Source organism: Neoarius graeffei, chromosome 1, assembly GCF_027579695.1.
Source record: "Neoarius graeffei isolate fNeoGra1 chromosome 1, fNeoGra1.pri, whole genome shotgun sequence".
Classification (NCBI taxonomy): domain Eukaryota; kingdom Metazoa; phylum Chordata; class Actinopteri; order Siluriformes; family Ariidae; genus Neoarius; species Neoarius graeffei.
Genome location: NC_083569.1, coordinates 21,985,021 through 22,012,836, shown reverse-complemented (window position 1 = coordinate 22,012,836; position 27,816 = coordinate 21,985,021). Strand labels below are relative to the sequence as shown.

General features: G+C 41.3%; 4 non-coding genes across 4 annotated transcripts; 2 read left to right on the top strand and 2 right to left on the bottom strand.

Annotated features, from left to right (window-relative positions):
* Window positions 1-1,961: 1,961 nt before the first annotated feature.
* On the bottom strand, window positions 1,962-2,033 carry trnam-cau (transfer RNA methionine (anticodon CAU)). The gene has a single exon. It is a non-coding gene; the product is annotated as a tRNA-Met (tRNA).
* A 9,053-nt stretch (window positions 2,034-11,086) lies between these two features.
* LOC132899230 (U5 spliceosomal RNA) lies at window positions 11,087-11,202 on the top strand. Its single transcript, XR_009656670.1, has one exon. It is a non-coding gene; the product is annotated as a U5 spliceosomal RNA (small nuclear RNA).
* A 296-nt stretch (window positions 11,203-11,498) lies between these two features.
* LOC132897204 (U2 spliceosomal RNA) lies at window positions 11,499-11,690 on the bottom strand. The gene has a single exon (XR_009656277.1). It is a non-coding gene; the product is annotated as a U2 spliceosomal RNA (small nuclear RNA).
* A 13,581-nt stretch (window positions 11,691-25,271) lies between these two features.
* On the top strand, window positions 25,272-25,486 carry LOC132899095 (small nucleolar RNA U3). The gene has a single exon (XR_009656626.1). It is a non-coding gene; the product is annotated as a small nucleolar RNA U3 (small nucleolar RNA).
* Window positions 25,487-27,816: the final 2,330 nt, after the last annotated feature.

Genomic DNA, 27,816 nt, shown 5'->3' with positions numbered 1-27,816 from the left:
TCTGATTTTTCCTGATTCACTGACCAGGATCTTTGCTGCCCAAAGAGCTCTGATCTGTGAGTTGTAGACATGGGTAACATACTGTGACAACAATTGGTAGATGCGGTGGGCCTTATTTCACTCCCATAAGGCCTGTGTGCCTGTCTGCGTGATACAAAGCACTGACCAATGGCAAAGTAGTGACAGAGCACTGAAAATCAGGCCTCCTGATGGACAATTTTCGAGGCCAGCCACCAAATTTCTAGTAAGACAGATAGATGACGTTTATTGCCTCTGCTGGGAATTTTGGGAAGAAAAGTGGCTAGAAAGAGCAGTGGACTGTGTCGGCGTCTGGGCTCTGGGCCCAGCGCGCTTCCGGTGCGCCACTCTGCACACCCCACACGGGTCTCTAACCCACAATCACTGGGTCACGGAAAACGTTGGAGTAAAAGTTGGCAGACTCGGCCGAAGATGGTTTCGATCCATCGACCTCCGGGCCCGGCACACTCCCGCTGCTGACCTCTCACTTTCTGTGGGTCTGGAGCCTGCAATAGCTGTCTTCTGGAAAACATTGGAGTAAAAAGACCACCAGCTAGCAGAGGATGGTTTCGATCCATCGGCCTCTGGGTTATGGGCCCAGCACACTCCCGCTGCGCCACGCTGCTAACCTTACACCCCAGATGGGACTCAAGCCCACAGTCCCTGGCTTAGGAGGCCAGTGCCTTATCCATTAGGCCACTGGGGCTCTGCTGTGACTGGATGAAAAAGGCCAGCCACTCAAAAATAGCTAGGCTCGTTCCTCAGCCGTCTCTCATCTCCGTGACAGAAACTTCTTTTGTGTTTGCTCAGTTTGAAATAATTTGCTGGGTCTGCACCAAAGTCAAACGCTTGCAACGTCTGGCTTTAATGTCAGCACGTCCTCATTCCAGTCACAAATTGCTTACAAGGCATTTTACCCCGACTTAAGTAAATAGACTTTTCTTTGGAAGCACGTACACTGCCAGTCGCAGCCAAGCGATTTTACACTGGTGCAGCTTTGTACTGAATTTACATAGGCCGCATAATGTTGCGGTGGTTAGCAGTGTCAACTCACACCGAGCAGGGTCTGGGCTTGAGCCTATTGGCTGACCGGCAGCCTTTATGTCTGGAGCATGCATGCTCTCTTCATGCCTGTGAGGATTTGCACCGGGTGCTCCGGGTTCCTGCCCCAGTCCAAAGACCTAGAGAAGGTCAAGCAAAAACTCTGAATAGCCCAGAGGTTTGAATGTGTCTGGGTTACCCCTGAGATAGCTCATGGGTACAGAAAATGAACGACTGTAAGTGTACAATTCAGGGCACTTGATTAATTACGTTTTATGTCTTGTGCTTAAGAAGAACATGTGGAAAAAAGTTAGAAAACCATGAAATCACTCTGATTTTTCCTGATTCACTGACCAGGATCTTTGCTGCCCAAAGAGCTCTGATCTGTGAGTCGTAGACGTGGGTAACATACTGTGACAACAATTGGCAGATGAGGTGGGGCTTATTTCACTCCCATAATGCCTATGTGCCTGTCTGCGTGATACAAAGCACTGACCAATGGCAAACTAGTGACAGAGCACTGAAAATCAGGCCTCCTGATGGACAATTTCCGAGGCCAGCCACCAAATTTCTAGTAAGACAGATAGATGACGTTTATTGCCTCTGCTGGGAATTTTGGGAAGAAAAGTGGCTAGAAAGAGCAGCAGACTGTGTCAGCATCTGGGCTCTGGGCCCAGCTCACTTTCGGTGCACCACTCTGCACACCCCACACGGGTCTCGAACCCACAATCACTGGGTCATGGAAAACGTTGGAGTAAAAGTTGGCAGACTCGGCAGAAGATGGTTTCGATCCATCGACCTCCGGGCCCGGCACGGGCCCGCTGCTTACCTCTCACTTTCTGTGGGTCTGGAGCCTGCAATAGCTGCCTTCTGGAAAACGTTGGAGTAAAAAGACCACCAGCTAGCAGAGGATGGTTTCGATCCATCGGCCTCTGGGTTATGGGCCCAGCACGCTCCCGCTGCGCCACTCTGCTGACCTCACACCCCAGATGGGACTCAAACCCACAGTCCCTAGCTTAGGAGGCCAGTGCCTTATCCATTAGGCCACTGGTGCTCTGCCATGACAGGGCGAAAGAGGGCAGCCACTCAAAAATAGCTAGGCTCGTTCCTCAGCTGTCTCTCATCTCCACGACAGAAACTTCTTTTGTGTTTGCTCAGTTTGAAATAATTTGCTGGGTCTGCACCAAAGTCAAACGCTTGCAACGTAATGACATTTCAGTATTATGGGTAGACCATAATATTGGTCTAATGGTAAAATAGCTCATGCTATTTTACCGTTAGACCAATCACTATACACTATGTGTATCGTGATTGGTCTAACGGTAAAATAGCACGAGCGCTCGAGATCTTTTTTGATACGTTGAAAGGTTATAATTTTACTTGGCAACAGAATGTATCTGAATTCTGATTGGTTGTTGTTATATTATTGCCCTTCTGTTGTGTCCTTGAGCCCAGAGCGGAGGGGGGAGGGAGGGACAGGGTTCTGCTGAAGCGCACATAGTGTTCTGGTCGAGGGAAATTGTGTAAAATGTGTTTCTTCAATTCAGAACACGCTTTAAAAAGTTTTCAAAAGAGAGGCGGAGGAACCAAACATTTCTGATCAAGAAGGCGGAGGCTGTTTTGCTGATTCCGTGGAAATGTTTGATTTGATTAAAAGGTGTCTGGGCCGCGAACAATGTCCACATCACCATCGGGTTGTTGTTGTTTACATGTGTCATGTTACAGGAACTTGGTCAGGGCTCTGCAGGTCTTAACTGAAGCGCTTCAAATTCAGGGTTAGCGGGCTGCTAAAGTTTGCAGGCACTTCACAAGCAAGACTCGGTGCAATATTAGCCAACATTAGCACAATCTGATATGATTTAATAATGTCTTTGTGACCTTAATGAACTCCAGTTGTTGTCGGTATCAAGTCGGATTGTTATTTACAGGCCACACAAACTTAGAAAACAGTCATGTTCATCTGTTGTCGTTTTTACACACTGAATCCGAACTGTTGTTCACTGATTAATTTTACAAGCTAATCTAATGCTACATTCCTCAAGGACAGTTTGCTCGCGAGCAGCCGCTCACTGCACTGCAACCGCACTTGCTAATTGACATGGGCTTTCTGTTTTCGTGACTACACCTCCAGAGTGAATATTCATGAGTGAATTGGGCGTGGTGTTTCGCCCAGTGGAAACCTACAGTAACCCTTTGTGTGCCGCGCACGGGGCGGGATTTTTTTTCTTCAATCAGAAATATTGGTTGGGACAGAAATATATAAATTCCGGATATAAATGTTACATATATAGAATTTATCCTGAAGGATGAAGCCAGAAGGTGTTGGTGGCAAGACGAGGTCACTGGTATCTCAGGAGTCGCATGTGTAGTGAGAGAGGGAGGTGGTTGGGGAGATGGAAAGAGAAACCCTCCTCTAAATACACACAATTTCAAACTGAAAGTCTGCAATGTAATCTCACAGTCAATTCAAAATATTTTTGGTTGTTTATTTTATAACAGACATTTTCTGGAGTATTTCATTAATTAAAGTGAGAGAAAAAACAGCTGCTGGTCTTGGTAATACCAATATACTGTATAGATTGAGGCACTGCCTAAAAGCGGAGCTCCCATCTGTTTCTGCGTTGTAGAATTTTCTTATATCATAGCCAGCCTCTTTTGTTTTATATCGAAAATTGCCAAAAAAAAAAAATTCAGGCATGACGCGCGCACGTTGTACATGGAGATTTTCCCGCCATCATTGGGTTGCCTGTCATGGCAGGCACACGAGTACGCAACACACAGTGACGTCGGACAACAACAGCGACAACTTACTCACTACTATACTGTCCCGACTACTACTCTACTTCACACTTCACTACTCACTCCACTAGTTGTTGGGTTTCCTGTGGTGGCAGGCACACACAGGACCGAAACCATCAGAAAACAACCCGATGGGTTTCTTTATGTATCCACACTCTATGCCTATGGGGCTCCCCTCACGTGGGCCAGAGCTCCGCTGACACATAGTCTGGTGGTTATTTCTCAATAGGGCGCTCCATAACACTTTCGTGCACATCTACTGTAGGGGTAAAAGCTGCCAATCATTTTTTTAGTCAGAAGGGGTCCTAACAAGTAGAAATAGGGTGGTTGGCATCTTTGAAAATGCCTATGACTCTGCTTTGGCAGCCATTTTGGAAACAGCCATAGATGACTGTTATAATTTAACAAAATAAGATCTTGGGAGCAATGAAGAACAATTAATATGTTGCAAAGCACAATCCTTCTTGTACAGAGGACAAAATTATAGTTTTTACATTTTCATGAAATGTCAGCCATGTTAGTATTCCAATATGGCTTCTGAATAACGATATTATGAAATTAAGTTTTTTAAAGAGATAAAGAATTTTGTTGTTTAAACACATGTTTCAACAGCTTATAAATTTACTGGTGACATCAACAGTATTGACACCAATTAAGAATTAAGGAACATACAAGAACATTTATTTCTGCAAAGTATGAAATGTTTATTGTGAACATCATAGCAATGTCTTCAATATTAACAGGGCTGAAGATTAATAACACTAATATATGCTTTTAAACAGCTTCAGTAATGTACATTTTATACAGATTTATACAGCTAACACTTAATTGTCACTGACCCAAGAGCATGTTCTTCGCTAGATACCCTGCTCATCCTCAGGGTCACAATTGTTTATGCAGTTGGCGGACCATTCACATTCACCATGGGTTTTGACCTTGTTGCTTCAAACCGCTTCTTCAGTCTTGTTATTTCTGTTGCATTTGTGAATTGAGAATAGCATGTTTTATGCCACTTGATGCTATTGGGGTCCAGATTCATGTGCTTTTGTAAATATTCAAAAAACTCAAAATATTCCTCATCTTTGTATCTTATGCATTCTTCAGCTTTGGTCTTTAAAGTCATCATTCCCGATTCACTTGCTTGATGTAAAGTTTTGTCATTCTTGTTCCTTCCACCGTCTTGTTGACATATGAAGCACTTCTGGAAATCAATATCCCCTCCTCTTTTTCTTTTCTTGGAGCTGAATAAGGGTTCCACGACTGACTAAAAAACAAGGGATCCAAAAGACAAATAGTAGTGTCTCAATGTACAGTTTTTAAAAATTTGAGACTTAGAAATGAGTGCAAAAACTCATGATAGCCTCAGATTATTGCTCTTGGCAGACAGGAGTGGAACCTGATGTGGATTTCTGCTATTGTAGCCAACCCAAGGTTTGGTGTTTTGTCCATGCTGAGATGGTTTTCTGCTCACCACAGTTGTAAAAAGTGATTATTTGAGTTAGTATATCCTTCCTTGCACCTCAAACTAATCTGGCCATTTTCCTCTGGCCATTTTCTTCTGTTATAAACAAGGTGTTTCTACCCAGAGAACTGTCGCTCACTCAGTTTGTTTGTTTGTTTTTCTCACCATCCTGTGTAATCTATAGAGACTGGTGTGTGTGAAAATCCCAGAAGCTCAGTAGTCTCTGAAATACTCAAGCCAGCCTTTCTGGTACCAACAACCATGCCATGATCAAAATCACAGAGATCATACTTTTTCTTCATTCTGATATTTGATGTGAACATTACCTGAAGCTCGTGCCCTGTATCTGTATGATTTTTTTTTTTTTTTTTGTATTATGCTGCTGCCACATGATTGGCTGATGAGATAACTGCAAGAATGTGCAGGTGTTCCTAATAAAGTGGACAGTGAGTGTATAGGAAATTTAGTGTGATCAATCCACCTAAATGCATGTTTGAAAATTTGAATCACAGAATAAATTGAAAAAAAAACAGTGCTTGATGAAAGTCTAGAGTCATCATCCCTTTATCACATAATTTTGTTTACATGATATACATGACCCATATTCATCAAAGTTCAGTGTAATCAAATCTTGTGATGGAAAAAAGGAAAAGCAAATTCCACTGGGAATTTTCTTATTTTTCCATTTCATTATTTTTTTGTATCTGTATGATCAAAGTCACATCTGTTCGTACATATATACCTACATGCATAATAAACACATGAGCAAATTAATGAGTGAATGAATGAACAAATGAAAATTGACTCCAGTAGGTTATGGGGAAACCCAGAAAAGAGTTCATTAGTTTTATTCCAGTAGTGCACACCAGCAAAACCTGACACAATGGATCTGGAAGTGTCATTAAAATATTTTGGAGAATGAAACATGTAGGTTTGTGAATTCACTGTGATTAATGTGGAGTTGTTGTGTTAATCCCTCATTATTATTCTATTCTATTTCCTCCAGGTGCATGTGTTACCACAAACGGTGTTTGTGTCTGTGCTTAACTGATGAGCTGGTAAAGGGAATATCTTTAATCTGTGGTTTTAGAAGCTTCATATATACCATTTGTATGTTTTTGTACAGCCTTTTAATGACTCTGTATTACTGTGTAACTCTAAGAGCACAGTGATAGAGCGCAGAATCTGAGAGCTTTAGACCTCTGATAGTAAGTTCAGTGGAGTCTCTGGTTGTTTTCGACTCTAATCGACGATCATCAGGAGTGCTCTCATAACCTGTGCCTGACCTCGCACCTTTATACAGTAAAAACTGTGGTGCGCTGTTCGGATATTGTTTGTACCAGTAAAGATAAATGCTCTCACTGCTTGACTCATATGAACATTTCAGAGTCACAGTGTCTGTTTCTTTCCTGACAATGTTGGCATCTTCATCTGTCGGCCCAATTTTGTCTGCAAAACTGCCTGTTGTAAAAAAGAATGTGAATAAATAAATCAGTTAAGTATTTTTTAAACCAAATACAGACTTAAGAAATTAAGAAATTACTAGATGAAAACAAACATGTGTATTAATTAATACAATGATTTAGCAGTTAAAATGTATTGTAATAATTAATGATTGTACTAATTAATGTAATGATGAGCTGATGAAGGTTAATTACCTGTTGCGACAGTGAGAATCAGTGGTATGTATCTCACTGTGTACAGTAAATTGTATGGTTGAGCCATTTCTGAACACAGCTCTGTGAGGACTCTGTATAATAGTGCTGTATGTGCTGAACTTTCCACATGAGGGAACACATCTGTAAGAAGTGCACCCCCAGGAAGTGCTGCTGTCGAACACTGTATGGACTTCCTATTGGCTCATTAATATCAGTAAATAAAGTTTAAATTAAATCTGACTTCAGCCTAATCTGACCGAGTTTGGAGAAGGCCGTCTGTTTGAGTTTTGTGTCACTGTGAGCTCCAGGGTGCAGGACGACAGTGCAGAGTCTGATACTGCAGCAGGATTACAAAGATGGAGTAACAATCCATTCATTAAAACAAATATTAACTGTGGATAATATAGTTTATGATGTATGTTAATTCTGTGAATGTACATGTTTTGCTGAATTTTGTGATAATATTGTTGATTAATATGAGCCACTATAATATATTCATTTATTCATTCATTCATTCATTCATTTTCTATACCACTTATTCATTGCAGGTGTCGGGTGAGCTGGAGCCAATACCAACTGACAGTGGAGGGGTATACCTTGGACAGATCGCCAATCTATCGTGGGGCTAACACAGAGAAACAGCCATTCACACTCACATTCACACTTATGGGCAAGTTAGAGTCCCCAGTTGACCTAATCTGCATGTCTTTGGACTGTGGGAAGAAACTGGAGCACCCAGAGGAAACCCATGCAGGCACTGGGAAAACATGCAAACTCCAAACAGAAAGGTTCAAACCCATAACCTACTTGCTGTGAAGTGACAGTACTAACCACTGCACCACCATGCCACCCCATAATATATTTATTTCGATAGAATAAACAAAAAGTCATAAGTATAGATTCCGATAGAGAATTACAGCAAAAGGTCGCTCGACAAAGTATTGACTTTTTTTTTTTTTTGGGGGGGGGACCTATGCACACTCCAGATTTCTGTTTTTTTATCTTAATTATTGTTTGTGTCACCATAAACCAAAAATTTTCACCTTTAATGTGGTAGGCATGTTGTGCTAATCAAATGGTGCTAACCCTCCAAAAATCCATTTTAATTCCATCTTGTAATGCAATAAAACAGGACAAACACCAGGGGGGATGAATACTTTTGCAAGACACTGCCTCTGAGAGCTCTTTTCTATTCAACAAGGCTTTGTGTTTACTGAATTTGATAGTGTGGCAGTGGGGGCGTGGCCAAGCATCAGTTTGTGCATGGAGGGCGGGGTCAGGGAAGGTGAGTGGCCATGTCATTACACCTGTTGTCAGTTTGTGTGTGTGTGTGTGTGTGTGTTGCAGAGATGGCGGAGCATAAAATGAGGGGGAGAGCAGATAAGGGGAGCTCTCTCGACCAGAACACGTGTGCGTTGTGTGTGACTGTATGAGATTAAAGCTGAAAAGCAGAGAAAATAGGAAAAATAAAGAGTGTGTGTGAACATCAACTCCCACCTGCTGTGCTTCTGTGCTCCAGCCACATCAGGGACTGTTACAGACTGCTTGTTAGCTGCTAACTTGGCTGTCAGTTCTTCTTCTTCAGACGTCAGATCAATAGGAGGAACAGACAGATGCCTGAGAAAGCTGACTGCTAACATCAGTGTACTGGATCAAGTGCTATTTTATAAGCTGTTAAATAATGAGGGTGGAAACCATCGTGTTAAATTATGAATCAGAATCTCAAACTATTTCTTCATATTAAGGTCTGAACATTGTGTTACATCGTCATAGGAAGTGTAACTTTCCCCCCATTGATTGCTCAAAGAAAGCATTCCCAAAGATGATGGTTGTAGATATTCAAAGCAAATAAATATCAAACTTTGTGAACTCAGACAGAAAACTGTATTTGAATGAAACAGGTAAACAGCTCTCCCTCCTGAGGGGAAAAAAATCAGTCTGCACTTTTTGTACAGTGTGTTTGAGTTTTGTGTCCCTGTGGGCTCCATGGCGCAGTAGTACAGTGCAGAGTCTGATACTGCAGCAGGAAACATCTCCACATCTACTTTCTTTTCCTTTTTACGAAGTCTGATAGACAGTCTTGGGTCAGGTTGTTTAGCTTCAGTGACAGAATTTGAAGATATAGTCATCATCAGAAGAAACTCTGGTCCTGATTGAGGCTTTTGTCGATACCAGTGGAGATCTCTAGCCGAGTCATCATATGTGCAGGTCAGTGTGGTTTTGCTGCCCTCAGCTGAAGATATAATGGTTTGGTCTGATTTAATGCTGCTGTCAACAGCACCTGCAGTAAAGACATTGCAACAACATAAACATTTCTATTTTCATTGTTTAGGGACTTTTTTTTTTTTTTAAACCAACTAAATCATCATGTTTAGGTGTCAGTACAAAAATCTCCAGCATCCACCTGAAGTTTGTGTATAATATAAATGACTTACCAAAGGTTTTAACGACTATAAAAACAAAGAAGAGTAACATGATTGCTGTGTCTCTCTTGCAGTCGATATAAATGGCAGTAACTCTGTGTAACTGTCTAAACTGTATCTCACCACATCTCGCTCCACCTACCTTCACAGCCATATCAATTCTGGCATCAGTCTCTCAGTGAATAATCTTGTACATTCTGCCATCTTTTAATTAGAAACTAAAAAGATGGAGTCATAATTATTTAAATCAAATCATTAAAACAAATATTGAATGTAGATAATACAGTTAATCATGTGTGATAATTCCGCATGTTGCTGAATGTTTTGATAATATTACACAGTTCATGAGTATAAGGACCTTCTGTAGTTTATGTGATATTAGCAGACAGTGCGATAATTTTCTTCTCTATGGAACATTATAGGCTCATTAATGCTACACATGCATTGAACTAATAAACAGTTAATTAATTCAAATATACAGTAACTGTTTATTTTCACTTTATTTAACAAATGTATTTCATTACATATCAATGGAATTACATGGAATTCCCTAAGGCATGACATGCATCAATCACAAACAAACAAACGGCAACATATCAAATGCTGAAACTGAGGGTTTTTTACATTTTTTTTTATTAAGTATACAGTATATATGCCCCTTTTGAATTTAGTGCCAGCAATTCCCTGGTTTTCTCCATGCTCAACAAGTAACTGGACCGTTAGTCTGCAGTAATTCTTTCCCCTACTTTTTCCTTAGGCTACGTTTACATTAAACCGTATCTGTCTCGTTTTCTTCGCGGATGCACTGTCCGTTTACATTAAACTGCCTGGAAACGCCGGGAAATGGGAATCCACCAGCGTCCACGTATTCAATCCAGATCGTGTCAGCTCCGGTGCTGTGTAAACATTCAGAATACGTGGATACACTGTGCTGAGCTCTAGCTGGCGTCTCATTGGACAACATCACTGTGACATCCACCTTCCTGATTCGCTGGTGTTGGTCATGTGACGCGACTGCTGAAAAACGGCGCGGACTTCCGCCTTGTATCACCTTTCATTAAAGAGTATAAAAGTATGAAAATACTGCAAATACTGATGCAAATACTGCCCATTGTGTAGTTATGATTGTCTTTAGGCTTGCCATCCTTCCACTTGCAAGTGGTAAGTGATATGCGCTGGGATCACACACACAGCGGCTCAGTCCCGAAAACACTGCTTGTTCACTTCACTCGCGTGCTCTGTGAGCTGCGCAGGGCCAGAGTGCGCACCCTCCAGAGGGCACTCACTGTTCAGGGCGGAGTGATTTGGAGCGCAGGATGCCTGCGAAGCCGAGCATATCCGTGTATTGGTATTGCTGTGTGCACGCAAATCGTGTATTGCTGTTGCTGTGTGCACACTAATCGTTTTAAAAACGTTAATCTGATGATCCGCTGATATGGTCTAATGTAAACATGGGCTTAGACAGATCACACAACACTCAACTGTTCCTTTTCAACATTCAACACCCCCCACCCCCTACTTACTTATTTATTAATCAAAAAAGCTCGTTGGTCAGACATTTCTCTGCCTGTGTGCAATGGCTAATAAAGCTGTAAAGGTGTAAGAGATTGGCCCAGGCCACCTTACCCTATACCAGCTTTCTGCACCTCCAATACAGTGTCACTAACCTGATCCAGTGTTAAGCGCAGCTCAGGTTTCTCTTCATTGACACATAAATCTTTCGCCTTTTACTAAAGATTTCCGTGGAGAGGAACGTTAATGAGTTCAACTGATTTTTTGCAGGCTTTACTCTGGCTGAGCTGTATATTTTTGGTGATCAAATGTTAGAAATATCAAGCTTTTTACATGGAAACAATCCCCCCCCCCCCCCAACACACACACACACACAAAATGATGTCTCTCTCCAAAAGGATTCAGCTGTAATTTTTGGAACAATAGAACTGTTATAATACCATGTTGATGCATGGAACGGAAGGAGTAAGCCCCTATTCCAGCTCTCTACTCTAAAAAATACATTTAATACATTATCATCATTTAGACAACATATCAAACATTAAATTGGTACACCAAAAAAAAAAAGTTTTCCCTTGTTTTGGAAATAAGAGCACCATTCCTGGAGGTACTGCAATAGCAGGTTGATGTGTGGAGCAGAAGGAGCAAGCCCCTATTCCAGCTCCCTGTTCTAAACATCTGTTTAATATAACATCCTCATTTAGAGAACATATCAGATATTAAACTGATAAAAACAGATACTACACTTGATCTTAGCCAAAAGTGCTAAGAAGGTTAGCATGCTTCTAGTCTGGTGACACCAATACAGATTTCCTTTAGCTAAATATGGCAGGCTTCACACATAATGTAAGGCAATCAACAGAATGATACTCTCACTGTAACACTAACAAATCAGTAAATTATTGATGCTTATCATTATACAAGCTCGATCTACTGGTAACAATGAACCAAAAAAATATATGATGAGTGAGTAATGACTGTGAGTCTGGTAGCAACTGCTGGATGTGAATTGCAGGTCAAAATGTCCGCGCTGCTCCGTGACTGGTTGAACAGCATCACGTGGTTATCACTGCTGCTGACTCGCGTGCAATGGTAAATACCCCAGTGTTTCTCACAGTGTTTCTCAGCACGGTTCACAAAGATGCCAGTGTCTTGAATTCAGACTTAGGTTTGCTGCATGAGTTTTAATAAGTGATTACTGTGAAATGATGAAGAAAACCAAATTAAAAAAAAAGAATGAATAATACAAACAAATAAGATGCCAGGGACATGTTTAACAGGCCCATCTAAAGTAAGTAGTTTGTTTCAGTAGGCCTATATGCAACTTGTAAGGTTGGGTTTATCTTCTTTTTTAGTACAGATATGTAGCTATTACTTTTTTCCTAACATTAAAACATTTAACAGAGCTCATGCCCAAATAAATTGTTAAAGATCTATACTTGGCTTGGGAGATCATGCTTACAAGCTTATAGGCCAATTGAAGATGCGTCTTGTGTCGACTGATAGACGCTGGTGTCTTTATAATAGCCATGCGTATTTTCTTACATCCTCTTTGTCTTCCTAGAAGACACTGAAGGATTATTTAAATATCCTGGTGTTTCATGTACCGTAAATACCCTAGACATGTCTTATTTATTTACAGTGTAGCAGGAGACAGAGCCAAGAGATACTGAATATATATTTTATTGACCTATTGAACCCCCCATTTATTTATTTTAGCTCATTATATCATTGATATTATATCATCTGGAATTATGTAACTTTGGAAGTTGATCAGCCTTCAGTGGAACAAAACTGTGTGAAAGTTTTTGTACAGTGCAGTTGGATTTCCTGTCACTGTGGGTGCCAGAGCACAGTAGTATAGTGCAGAGTCTGATACAGCAGCAGAGGAGATGAGCAGATCCACTTGGTTATTCTTTTCATCAACTTCAGCAGAGAAACGTGGTGGGATTGAGTCACTTTTATATCCACTTTGTGATATAAAAAGAAGGAACTCAAGTTTGGATTTTGGATATTGTCTGTACCAGTGCAGGTAGTCTGAGGCACTCCTTGCTTCGTAGTTGCAGGACAGAGTAACATCACTGCCTTCATCTATAACTGTCTGAGTGAAAAGTGGCTTTATTGAATCTGCCATGGAGTCACCTGTCATAGAGAAGAGAATATAATGTTTTTATCATTTCCACCACCAAGCCAGAACTACAGTACATAAGTCAGACCCATATTCTGATTTTTCTTCCCACCACACAGATGAATAAATCACTAATTCAACACTTAATATTTCTGCAATAACAAAAAGTCAAAGTTAACTCACCGAGTGAAAGCCACAGACACATGAATATAACAGTGAACATGATGAATGGTCTCAGCTGAGTGAAAGTATTCTTTCTGTACTATGATATGTTCACATCATAAAGGTTCATGAAGCTCCAGCCCACAGCACCACATGACAGTGTCACCATTGTTACTGACAGATTGTTGATTCTTACTGAAGCATCCTGGCTTTACATTCAGCCTCACATGGGGAACCTGTCTTCAACTCCTACTGTCAGCAGAATTCATGGAATTATGAAAAATGAATCACTCTGATCTGTAAAAATATAATTAAATCAATAAATTATTAAATGCTTAAATTTCCTGTTATATATGTTTTATAAGTAGTTTTACTGCATTAGGGGCTTTGGCCTTACCAGAAATTGCTGTGAATAAATGTCATGATAAAAAAATAGTATAACAAGTTATTACTATTGTTATTATAATGTGATTGATTTATGGAACTTGTAATAACAAAGCCTGTTATTTCACTGAGGTGAGGAACAAACCAGCTGCTGCTCTTGGTCATACTATGAAAGATTCCAGCAAACCATGAGGTCTTAAGGAGAGAGAGAGAGAGAGACTGGATGTTTTATTTCCTTTGTGTTTCTTATTTCTTCCCTGTAGCCTAGTGTGCTGCCTGGCCTACCTTTCTTTCTTTCTTTCTTTCTTTCTTTCTTTCTTTCTTTCTTTCTTTCTTTCTTTCTTTCTTTCTTTCAATTAATGAATGAATAAATATTCATTCATTCATTCATTCATTCATTTGCCTCATATAATTTAAATATGATTGTTCTGCTTTATAAACCTGGAAACGAAAAAAAAATATATATATATCTTGGTTGCTAGTTATCATTTTAACATGAAACTGTGGAAGCAAAATAGAACATTTACGTTATCCAGTCACAAACACCACCAGCGCCACCATTACAAGTGAACCTGTCCAGAGCCCATTTTATTCACTGCAGCTGTAATGTGCTTGTCCATGCTGGAGACAAATATATTACACATCACACATTATTAACAAATTGTATTTATAGCCCGACTGCAATTTCAATTTTCTTCATTAATTCAGAGAAACGAGCCATTTTGTTGATGAAGAGTTGACAATTATACTATTCAGCTCGATCAAATAACCAGAATCACACAACTGCAATAAGATCTCACATCTCTGGGGCAGCCACGGCCTAAAGGTTAGAGAAGGTCACCAATTTGATTCCCTGGATGAGCAGGAAAATTTGTAGGTGAGAAGAGTGAATGAACAGCACTTTCCCTTCCCTCTACATCCATGGCTGAAGTGCCCTTGAGCAAGGCACCTAACCCTCAATTAATCCCCAGGTGCTGTAGCGCAGCTGCCCACTGCTATGGGGATGTTGTGTGTTCACTGCTTCACATGGGTTAAATGCAGAGAAAGAATTTCACTGTGCTCGAATGTATACAGTAAATCCTCTAATACTGGCCTGTATTCCATTACTGGCCGGGACTCTAATATTGGCCGGTCTCGCTGTCGGAGGAGGTAAATAATGGCCGGACTCTAATACAGGCCGGGGCTATAACCAACGATGTTTCTGAGATCATAGTGGCCTTACACAATCGTTCCGATCTGAAAGACAATTGTGATCAGTGGCGCCGCCAGGCGTATGGCCGTACGCACTAGGCGTACCTTGGGGAGAGAGATTTTTTTTTTTAATTATAATTGTTACCTGAATGCTTTGGCAATGCAACATAATTTGAGAAAGAGAGAGAGAGAGAGAGAGAGAGAGAGAGAGACGTGTGTGTGCCGGCGCATTTGTGTGCTTCAGGAGTGGGCGGGGTGTGCGTGACCAAGAAAGCTCATTGGTCAATGCAGATATACTTTTCTTGCACCACTGAGATTCTCTCCAGTTTTGAGAAACGGAGACAGACAATCGTCAGTAGTCAGAGCTTGTGCGAGAATTTATTGAGAAGCGAGTCAAAAATGAGTAAACGAACCCTGAAACAAACGAGCTTGTTTCAGACTTTTATGAAAAAGTCCAAAAGCAGTGATCCAGGGGTGTCATCTGCTTGCCAGTCCTCTCCAGTATCAGCTAGTAACACGGCACCGGCAGCTTCCACTCCTCCGCAACCGAGCAGCAGTACGCTGCAGCTGGATGCTAGCTCAGTTCCTTTGAGGGAATTGCCTTCATCTACCTCTGAGTTTGAAACTAGCCATACATCCAGTGAATTTCATATAAGAACACCTACATCTCCCCATGTCCCTTACGATCAGAAGTAGATGGTTGCTCCACCTTGCTGACAAATGAGCCATCAGATAGCTTTACTAATGAGCCACGAGTCAGCCCGCTATCACTGACATCAGATTTATCAGACATAGGTAAACTTCAACCAGATGCCTTAAAATGTGCACCGGACTCTGTAAAGCTCAATGTCCTACAGAACCGCTTCAAACCAGACAGAGGGTGGGTGGCTCCTTCTACTCTGATTTTCGGTAAACTCAGAAAAATACCTGAGGAGTTTTTCAACGAGTCTATATACCCCATGTTGCGCTACAGTGTGTGTCAGAGTCGTGCGTGCGGTAGTGCTGAGCAAGTTCACTAGATTCTAATCGAGGCTATAAAGAGTTTATTGTTTATTGTCGTGTGTCCCCGGCCTATATTAGAGGATTTACAGTAGTTCACATATGTTGTTCAAATATCAGCCTGTGTTCATGGAAGGCTAATAAATGAACCTATTTTATAGGTTCAAATAGACACAAAATCTCGTTTTTATTCATTCCACTGGTAGTCTGTTTTGCTCAAATAGAAATAGAGGCCTGCCTCTAATTCTGGCCTCCTTCCAATAATGGCCTGGACCAAGATGCACTTGAGTGAAATAAAGGCCCCGGCCTATATTAGAGGATTTACGGTATGTGACAAATAAAGGCCTCTTTTCTTTATCTGTACAATCTCTGTGTATTTTTCAATGTATTACATATAAAAGTACGATGTATTGTTGAAGAGGGTCTATATTATTGTGAAAAGCAGTATTCATAATCAAAGAAGTCGAAATCTCTCAGGGACGTGAGCAGGGTCCTTGTGTTTGGGCCACAATAAGATAACTGACAATGCCATCTTGTGGAGAAAGAGAAAAGACTTTTACACACCAAGGATTTTTTTTTTTTTTTTGGTTGGTTGGTTGGTTTGGTTTTATTTTGTTTTCTTGAAATGAACAATGTCCCAGTTTACCCTGAAAAATGTGTTGCTGTGAAAATGAAGTCTTTTTTTTTTTAAATTCACAAATCATTACAGCAAATAGCTGAACTTGACAAAAAAACCCTGAACTCGTACAGAGCCTCAGCTACATCATTCAAGTTCAGAATTGGTCTCAACCACACACCCTGTAGACCTTTCTGTAAAGCTTTCTATCTAATTGTTCATGGTGTGCTACAGTGGTACAGCTGCACAGGATGCTCTCTGTTGATCCCATGAATGGAATGAATGTACTGAGGGTACAGTCCCTCCTGGAACTTAAGACATTGCAGGGATTTATTTTGGCCCAGATGAGATCCTCAGTGATGTGCAACCCAAGACTTGTAAAATCCCATGATCACACGCGCAGACACACATTAACCACAAGATCTTCTGTTATGTCCAGGTGTTGTTGCTTCTACACGAGTCCTCAAACTGCCCACCTTCTCTCTGTATGTAAACTCATCATTTTGCTGACAAGGCTCAACACTGTCATGCCATCAGCAAGCTTGAAAACATGAATCTAGATGTGCATTGCAGCAGAGTTGTGTATCAGAACAGTGATGATCTCAATCCATGAAATGAAATGAATGAAATGAATTAACATTTATACAAAAATATAACCCTCTTTCCAGTTTTGTTTTACTATATTGGTCCATGAACAAAGAATTATAATTATTGTACTGTTTAAGTGGCAATTGAAGTATTTTTTTAACTCCTGAAAATAGTTCTTAAAGGTGGGGTACGAGATTTTGGAATAACGGTTCCCGCAAGCCATATTTTGAAAAGAAACACGCCCGCCCTCGCCATGCTCCCACCCCCCGCGTCTCCACCCCTCCTCCCCCTTATAAAGCCTGAGAAAGTCAGGCTTTATAATGGGTGTCTATTGCGTTACACACCAGTGGAGCTCGTTAAGTTAGGGTGTTTTCACACTTGGTCCCTTTCAGCCATCTAACCGAACTCAGATCGATGACTCAGCATTTTTTGCGCATATGTGAACACTCCAACTGTACCCAGACCCCTTTAAAGCGAACCGAACTGAGACCACCTCAGGAGGTGGTCTCAGTACGGTTCGCTAAAAATCAACGGTATGGTTCGCCTAATCTGCGCATTGTGAACAAAAAGCGCACCGGGTTCACTTCGCCTTTTTCACTGTAGTTTAACCTTCTTCGTTTGCCGTAGTTGGTCACGTGACTGTAGCAGGGAAACTCAACTTCCTTTTGGAACTTACCACAGCCGCTTTACAGTTCTCTGAACTTACTGACTGATGAGTCGGCCACAATAATAGAACTATATATATATATATATATATATATATATTAATAAATATATAAAAATATAAATTTATTTTCCTTAATCCGCACTATTTTGATCAAAGAATACAGCAGGGTAAGCATGGCAGAAGACATTTTGATTCAAGAGAAAATTACCCAGAATTCCGTGCACTGGGGGTCTGAGGGCTCTAGAGGACCTGGTGTGAACAGAAAGAGGACTGAGGCCCCATCAACACTTAACTGGACCAGAAAGAGAACCCAGTCCTCTTTGTAATAAATTCACAGTGTGAACACAAAAAGAACTGAGTTCTTTTTCTGTTGGTCCACTTTTTGGTCCACTTAAAGAGGACTGAGTCTGGTTCTTTTAAAGGGGACCAGGTGTGAAAACACCCTTAGAGTGTAGAGAGCTTGAAAAAATAGCTCAAACTTTCTCATTTAAACTGTGTTTTCAGCCCCAATTTTCACTCCACACACATAATTTTCTCAAAAGTAGTAGCCACACTTGTCCTGATTCACACAATGTGTCTATCTACACGATAGGACTTGCAGTTTTTCAATGAGAAGCCTGAAAGTGAGGAGAGGGCAGGCGCGCAGCCCCATAGACTCCCATTATAAACTTGGCAGAAAAGTCACTCGTTTTTAACTTGCTCTAGTGACCTCATTTTTTACACTACAGACAAAAAAATTACATCAGTGTGTTCAGGAGAGCCTTGTGGCGCTCACTATGAAAGAATTTTGTGAATATCTCCTTCCGTTTTCGTGTAGATCCCCGTTGTTTGGAGGGAGCGTACTGAGAAAATCCTGCACTTTCTGTGTGACACTCTGCTCGCAGCGCGCGGGTTGGGGGAGGGGCTGCTCGCTCTCTCTCTCACACACACACAGAAGGGACGGGCTGCTCGCGGGCTTCAGTCTGATTGATGTGTCAGTATCCAATCATTTTGAAGTGGTACCTCGATAGGATTGGATGGCGTTTTTCCTTTATTTTACACTGTAGACTGGATTAAAATATTTCGTTTTTGGGTCAAACCTTCTATTGTACTGCTTGCAACATGGGTGTGAGGAGCTTTTCAAGCAATATGGTAAAAAATACTCCTGAAAAAAATCTTGTACCCCACCTTTAACATCGTAAATAGTGTTAACACAACTACTGTGACAAATTAGTTCAGTGACCACTCCAGCTGAGATTTTTTTGTATGAAAGATGAATGTCCATCTGCCATTACACTGTAAAAAAATGGCTGTGAAATCTACAGTTATTTACTGTATTAAACACAGTAACATTACTGTGTATGATTTTTACAGTAGAATGCTGTAAATTTTATAATAAAACCTTGTCCACATGACAAAATCACAGTAGTCTAAGTATTACAGTGAAAATCACAGTAGTCAAAGTGTTACTGTAAAGAAAATCACAATAGCCGGTATAGTACTGTAAATAGAAAAGTAAACTACTGTATTTTATATATATATATATATATATATATATATATATATATATATATATATATATATATATATATGTATTAGATTAAAAAAAAGTATCTGGGCACATACTTTTTATATCATATTTATGACTTCTTATTGCATTATTAACTCATAATGCATTATTATTTTTTTATCAACAGTAAGTTTTATCTTTTTTTTCTTTCACTGGATGACATGGGGTGACATAAATTTATCCAATGAGGATCAAGAGAGTTCAACGGTCGTGCTTCGAATGGGCCAGTCACGTCAACGTAAACGGGACAACCCGCGAACACAGCACGTGCAGTTCTGACTCTGTCAGAGTAAAGAAAGCTTAGTGACCGCTCCTAACCACTTGGTAGACAAGGCATTGTTTTGTGCTTGTGTTCATTTTTGTTGCATTTATGTGTGTTTGCATCGTCTATGTTCATTTTTTTCACTGTTTTAACATGTTTGGCTGCGCGGGAGAGTTTTTTTCCGCCATTTTTTCCCTCCAACTTTTGCTTCTGTGGGAGTATTCATCCTGGATCCACCACCAAGTAGCGTTGGGACTTCCAGAAAATTGGTAAGCAGATAATATTTTCCTATTCATATATTTTGTTCTATAAAATTAAAATGAAAAAAAAGTTATGTTGAGTACGAAAACTCGAGTTCATGCATTTTACTTCATACTTCTTAATCCTGGGCAGCACGGTGGTGTAGTGGTTAGCGTTGTCGCCTCACAGGAAGAAGGTCCTGGGTTTGAGCCCCGGGGCTGGTGAGGGCCTTTCTGTGTGGAGTTTGCATGTTGTCTGCGTGGGTTTCCCCCACAGTCCAAAGACATGCAGGTTAGGTTAACTGGTGACTCTAAATTGACTGTAGGTGTGAATGGTTGTCTGTGTCTATGTGTCAGCCCTGTGATGACCTGGCAACTTGTCCAGGGTGTACCCTGCCTTTCGCCCATAGTCAGCTGGGATAGGCTCCTGCGACCCTGTAGAAGGATAAAGCGGCTAGAGATAATGAGATGAGATGAGACTTCTTAATCCTGCATATGTTCATTGATTCACTGAAGTTTATTCATGTTCTGTTTATAAAACCTTTATCTGTAAATAGTTCTCTGACTCTTGTGATCAAAAACATTTATCTGAAGCTAAATTCGGAGGCTTTTATGTAAATAGTTTTCTAATAAACCATACATATATAAACTTCTGATCAACTCGTGTAAATTTCCGGCGAAAAAGACAACTGGGGTAAGACCAGCCTATTTCTGGGTTAAACCACACCCACTTCCGGGTTAAGCCCCAGATAATGGTGTACTCACTCATTCCTAGTAGCCACCTCTGCTGTCATTATTGCTATTTCAGATTGCTTGCTATGTATGTGTCACTTTCTGTTTACCTTTCACCAACCCAGTTACTTTATCTGCTCCTTTTATCTGTTTTATGCACTGCTCGGAAGATATGTATGCTCCTTGACCTGTTTTTACAGTCATTCATGTGGAGCAAATCATTTATGGAATGTATTGCTATGAAATATAATTTTTGTAACGTCTGACTCTGACTAAGGAGAGACGATCCTGACTGCGAAAAAATGGATGCTGTCGATCGAGGGGAGGGTCATAATTCCACCTGCTGCTCACCTGACTGACTTCACCACCGCCTTGGCCGCTCTCTTTGCCTGTTACTATGTTTTCAACCTAGAGTATCAGGTGGAAGCCAACACAACATTGGAGTTTGTTCAGAGGTATTAACTGTCTCAAATAGTTGATTGTAAAGATTGAAATGTAAAATCAAATTGAAAAGCTGTTCAAAATCACCCTTTTCCTTTAAAATGTTATTGGTCTTGAGTATGTTAATAGTGTAGGCTGAAGTCTCCTTACAACTTGAATGCTTTATTAGAGAACAGAAGACTCGTTGACATATAAATATTGTCCCACTCTCTAACTCCTATACTCATTTTCATAGGTTTTTGGTCAGGATTAATCCTGACTCCACTAAGTGCAGTGCCAAGGAGCAGATGAGCAGGAAGACTGGGAGAGTGGTGAAGCGGAAGACTTCCTGCATGAACCCCCATGTGATCTTCATCAGGGATTTCACTGAGTTCAATTGGCTAAGTGACTAGATAGAGGTGAGGTTCTAATAATAGCTTTTGCATTGAAAGTTCAAGATGGTTTATTTAAAGATGTTATCTCAAATAGTTTTATTAACCCTTGTGGGACTATCTGCATTTATTCTGCTCACACAGAAGCCATGAGGATAAACTACATTATTTACAGATAAAGTGGGTTACAAGAACAAATATTGTTGACAGTGCTGCATTAAGTTTATGCTAGCCCACATTTTGATTGAAGAATATGTAATTGAGTGCTCCTGCAGCCAGTGACACCTCTTATCAGGAACAAGTATCTTGACATGATACCGACATCATCTTAGACCCTCATCTCATACATGGTGCATTACAAAGTAATTGTAATAAATGTAATTATTAATGTGTTTTCTTCTCTAATTTCAGGGCTCCAATTGGGATTCTGGGTCCCAAGTTCAGTCCAAGGGTCTCCAAGTCCAAGTTTTTTGTCTAAAATGTTTGGCAACTTGTGCTTTATGTTCCTGTTCACCAAAGCAATAAATAATCCTGTTAACAATTTTCTTGTTTTCTGTAGTTGATTGAAATATTTTAGAATATGGGTCATTCTATTAATGGTTAATATTAAACCACAGTGATTCAGCATTTAAATTGTACAGTGAGAAACTGAATTTAGTGATTACCTGTTAATCACTGTTAATAGTACTGCATTGCCATATACAATACCGTTAAAAAAATGACAGTGCTTTGTTTGTACAGTAAATAAACCAGCACAGTAAATGCAACTGAAATCACAGTATTTAATTGATATTTAGTCTACAGTTAAACTACTAATACTGTAAATACAACTGAAATCACAGTATTTAATTGATATTTAGTATACAGTTAAACTACTAATACTGTAAATACAACTGAAATCACAGTATTTTTTTTATTTTACAGTAAATACATCAATACTGTTAATGGAATTACAGTACTTCTACTGTAAAATATATTTACAGTAATTACCTGGTTAATTGCTGCCAGTAAGTTACTGTAAATTTTACGGTAAATTTTTTACAGTGTATTTTTAATATACAACGTTTATGGATGTTTTATAAGGTTGATTACAAGTATTATTGCTTTTTACACTTTTGAGAAAGTTGACTAGTCTTTTCTTTTCTACAAGGGAATGTGTTTCAGGTTATTGAACAAACCAATTTACTGTTTTTGTTCAATATTAATTTAGATCGATTTTATTTGGTTGGAGAGTCTCTGTCCCAACAGCCAGCCGCTGTGTCCAGGGATCAGGTCATCGAGGCCCCTGCCTTCGACTGCCACCCAATCCACACTGCACCAAACCCCTACTGCTACCTCTGTGGGTGGTGAACCCACAGGAGGTCGGGCCCACATCACCTCTTCGGGCTGAGCCCGGCCGGGCCCCATGGGCAAAGGCCCGGCCACCAAGCGCTCGCATACGAGCCCCAACCCCGGGCCTGGCTCCAGGGTGGGGCCCCGGCTGCGTCATACCGGGCGACGTCACGGTCCTTGCTTTTTTCTCCATAGGGGTTTTTGGTGAACTGCTCTTGGTCTGGCCTGTCACCTAGGACCTGTCTGCCTTGGGAAACCCTGACAGGGGCATAATGCCCCCGACAACATAGCTCCTAGGATCATTCAAGCACACAAACCCCTCCACCACAATAAGGTGGCAGTTCTAGAGAGAGGGGCTGAGCTGTCACCTGGTGGTGAGTTGGATCAGCTGGCGGAGGAGGAAGCTGGACAGACCTGGCAGGCCCAAACGTATGGTGAGGGTCTGCTGGGAACGTCTGGCCGAGCACTCTGTTGGGGAGGTCTTTAACTCCCACCTCCGGGAGAGCTTTTCCCAGCTTCCGAGGGAGGCGGGGGACATTGAGTCTGAGTGGACCATGTTCTCTACCTCCATTGTGGACATGGCTGTTCGGAGCTGTGGCCGCAAGGTCTCCGGTGCCTGTCATGGTGGCAATCCCCGAACCCGGTGGTGGACACCGGAAGTAAGGGATGCCGTCAAGCTGAAGAAGGAGTCCTATCGGGCCATGTTGACCTCCGGGACTCCTGAGGCAGCCGACGGGTATCGGCAGGCCAGGTGTGCTGCAGCTCGGGCAGTTGCGGAGGCAAAAACTTGGAACTGGGAGGAGTTCGGGGAGGCCATGGAGAAGGACTATCGGTCGGCCTCGAAGAAATTCTGGCAAACCGTCCGGCACCTCAGGAGGGGGAAGCAGTACTCTGCCAACACTGTTTACAGTGCGGGTGGGGAGCTGTTGACCTCGACTGGGGACATTGTTGGGCGGTGGAAGGAATACTTTGAGGATCTCCTCAATCCCACCGTCATGTCTTCCACTGAGGAGACTGAGGCTGATGACTCAGAGGTGGACTCGTCCATTACCCAAGCCGAAGTCACTGAGGTGGTTTGCAAGCTCCTCGGTGGCAAGGCCCCGGGGGTGGATGAGATCCGCCCTGAGTATCTCAAGTCTCTGGATGTTGTGGGGCTGTCTTGGTTGACACGCCTCTGCAACATCGCGTGGCGGTCGGGGACAGTTCCTCTGGAGTGGCAGACTGGGGTGGTGGTCCCTCTTTTTAAGAAAGGGGACCGGAGAGTGTGCTCCAATTATAGGGGAATCACACTTCTCAGCCTCCCAGGGAAAGTTTACTCCAGGGTACTGGAGAGGAGAATTCGACCAATAGTCGAACCTCGGATCCAGGAGGAACAATGCGGTTTTCATCCTGGTCGCGGAACACTGGACCAGCTCTATACCCTTCATAGGGTGCTTGAGGGTTCATGGGAGTTTGCCCAACCAGTCCACATGTGCTTTGTGGATCTGGAAAAGGCATTTGACCATGTCCCCCGTGGTATTCTGTGGGGGGTGCTTCGGGAGTATGGGGTTCGGGGCTCTTTGCTAAGGGCTGTCTGGTCCCTGTACGAACGGAGCAGGAGTCTGGTTCGCATTGCCGGCAGTAAGTCAGACCTGTTCCCAGTGCATGTTGGACTCCGGCAGGGCTGCCCTTTGTCACCGGTTCTGTTCATAATTTTTATGGACAGAATTTCTAGGCACAGCCAGGGGCCAGAAGGAATCCTGTTTGGGAACCACATGATTTCATCTCTGCTTTTTGCGGATGATGTTGTCCTGTTGGCTTCTTCAAACCAGGACCTTCAGCATGCACTGGGGCAGTTTGCAGTCGAGTGTGAAGTGGCTGGGATGAGAATCAGCACCTCCAAGTCTGAGGCCATGGTTCTCGACCGGAAAAGGGTGGCTTGCCCTCTCCAGGTTGGTGGAGAAGTCCTGCCTCAAGTGGAGGAGTTTAAGTATCTCGGGATCTTGTTCACGAGTGAGGGAAGGATGGAGCGTGAGATCGACAGGCGGATCGGTGCAGCCTCCGCAGTGATGCGGTCGCTTTACCAGTCCGTTGTGGTGAAGAAGGAGCTGAGCCAAAAGGCGAAGCTCTCAATTTACCGGTCGATCTACGTTCCGACTCTCACCTATGGTCATGAGCTTTGGGTAATGACAGAAAGAACAAGATCGCGGATACAAGCAGCCGAAATGAGTTTCCTTCGCAGGGTGGCTGGGCGCTCCCTTAGAGATAGGGTGAGAAGCACAGTCACTCTGGAGGAGCTCGGAGTAGAGCCGCTGCTCCTCCACATCGAGAGGAATCAGCTGAGGTGGCTCGGGCATCTTTTTCGGATGCCTCCTGGATGCCTCCCTGGGGAGGTGTTCCAGGCATGTCCCCCCAGGAGGAGGCCCCGGGGAAGACCCAGGACACGCTGGAGGGACTATGTCTCTCGGCTGGCCTGGGAACGCCTCGGTGTTCTTCTCGAGGAGCTGGCCGAGGTGTCTGGGGAAAGGGAAGTTTGGACTTCTATGCTTAGACTGCTGCCTCCGCGACCTGGTCCTGGATAAGCGGAAGAAGACGAGACGAGACGAGTCTCCGTGGACATCTGTTTATTTTTATGTTTGTGTGTTGAAGGTAAAATCTACCATCTTCAGGATGTGTGTGTGAGTTGAAGTGTATGACTGGCTGAGGGTTTGCGGGGTTAAGACTATGCTTTCAGGGATCATTTCTATAGTCGCTCACTAGGAAATGGGGTTTGAAAGTGTTACATCTTGCTAATCACGATGATGAGTTATGATGTATTCTTCTGAGCGTGAATCAGATTTCAGCTAGTGATTTGTTTCACGGGCTTTAATCATTGATGAATGTTCTTTTATCTTTATGGAGATGAAAGAGGAGGTGTACATAATCAGAGTGATTTCATTTTTGTTAAGCTGTTTGAAAAAAAAGCTATGAAAGTAGAGAGAGTTGTTGATGGAGTTTTACTGATTTTATTATATCTTCAGTTTTTATTTGCCATTATTTTGCTGTAACTTTTCATTGTGTTCTTACTCTAAAAAGAGTGCTTTCTACATACTTATATAAGATTTTTGTAGAATGTTAAATTAATTTTCTTAGGGGTGGATTGACAGGAAGAATATATGACTACAGCCATAAACAGACCAGAAAAGCTATTTTCGTCAGTTATTTAGAAATTTTTAAACTTATATTGATTTCAAATTTAATTGTAGATATAATTATTAAAAATGTATAAAATTATTTATTTAAGGTTTTTTTGAAGAGTGATTAGTAGATTAATTGTTAACAATAGATCTACTAAGTAAAGCTTTATAAGTTTTTTATTTTTTAATAATGTATAGTTTTAATTAGTATTTGTTGATGAAATTATGTTTGTATGCTTTTTGTCAAGTGTGAGAGGAAAACTATGAGAATGATCAGTGGGTTGTCAATATAACGAAAATAAATATAACGGGCTTTAAATTAAAAAGCGATATGCTTGTACAACATGACAATGTTCTTACTGTATTACAGATATTATATTAAGATAAGTATACTATTTAACAGAACATGATCAGTGGGTTGTTAATATAAAAAAAATAGATAAAAGGGTTTAAAGAGTTATTAGAGTTTTAAATTATGTGTACTTGTGCAATATGAAAATGTTCTTACTGTATTTGAGATATTTGATTAAGTATTTATATTATTTATGGGTGATTTAGAGCATTGTTGATTAGTATGAAATATAGTTTTATAGTTTTGTGGAGTGTATCATATTTTTTTTTTTATAAATGGTAAATGTATTTTGTGTGTTTTCTCTCAGTAATTGGTCCGTGACTCATCATTTCAGTCCTTTTTCGACATCTCTGAGAAACTTACAGTGTCATTTCTTTTCTATAAGGTATGTTGGCAGGCTCTACAGCATGATGGCGCTGTGGTTAAACAAGCCAATTCTCTGCTTTTGTTCAAGATTAATTCAGGCTATTTTGGTATTTTAGATAGTCTGTGGATAGCTGTTTATTTTCATGTGTGTTATGTGGAGAACCTAAAATCTCCCATCTTCAGGATCTGTGTGTTGGTTGGAGTCATTGTCTATCTGACATGATGAGGAGCTAAGACTATACTTTCAGGGATCGTTTCTATAAGTACTTACCAGGGGCAGTTCTAGCCATTTTGGGGTCCTCAAAAGTCAGTATTGAAACACACATACAGAATAATGGGTATCCCTACTTAACGCATGCCATATCTCCTTGCTGTAAATTCAGAAAAAAAGACAGCAAACTGACACTAACAATGTGCCCCAAATAAGCTCCACAGTGAAACAGGTTTGAGATTACTCCAGCATTTACCAAAATTCTGACAGTGTTTATTGCTCAGATCAAACCAGAAAGAGAGAGAGCGACAAGGCAAACAACAGAAGAGACAGTAGAGAGAGATACCCAATTTTAAGAGTCAACCTCCATATTTTAATAAAACAAGGATATCTGAAATCCAATTATTATTTTTACTCCACAGATACATATTACCAGATATAAAATGATCTTATTCTTATCAGAAGTAGAACACAAATGGATCCATATTACCAGATACACATTACCAGAGATACAAAATGTTCTTACTGTTATCAGAACTACAACACAAATGGATATTACTCTATTGAAACCTCTACATTTCCATGGGATAAGACTGATGCCAAGATAAATGTACGAGAGAGAGAGAGAGAGAGAGAGAGTTTGTGTGTGTGAGAGAGAGTGAGTGAGTGAGAGAGCCATTTAGTGACAGGCAATACAGTGGTTGAGAGACAGATACAGAGGGATTGTGAGTTTGTAATGGATGCAGCCAGTACATTATTGAAATGTCCTTAATCTTCAAAATTCCATTGTTCTGGCTTTGATCTGTTCGACCTGTTGCCCTCAGGGAGGCGCTACAGGTGCATCAGGACAAAGACAAATCGATTAAAAAACAGCTTCTTTCCAAAAGCCATAACCGCCCTGAACTTGGATATGCTCTGACATTATAGTCTATTTACTTTCCTATTTACTAATTTATAATGTGCAGTACTTTATAAGGTGACTCTCTCTGTGCAATACCTCACTCCATAATGTGAAACGCAGCACACGCACCTCGGGACTGTGCACCGTACACACAGCACACGCACCTCGGGATATGCACCTTACACACAGCACACGCACCTCGGGACTGTGCACCTTACCACACACACCTCGGGACTGTGCACCTTACACACAACACA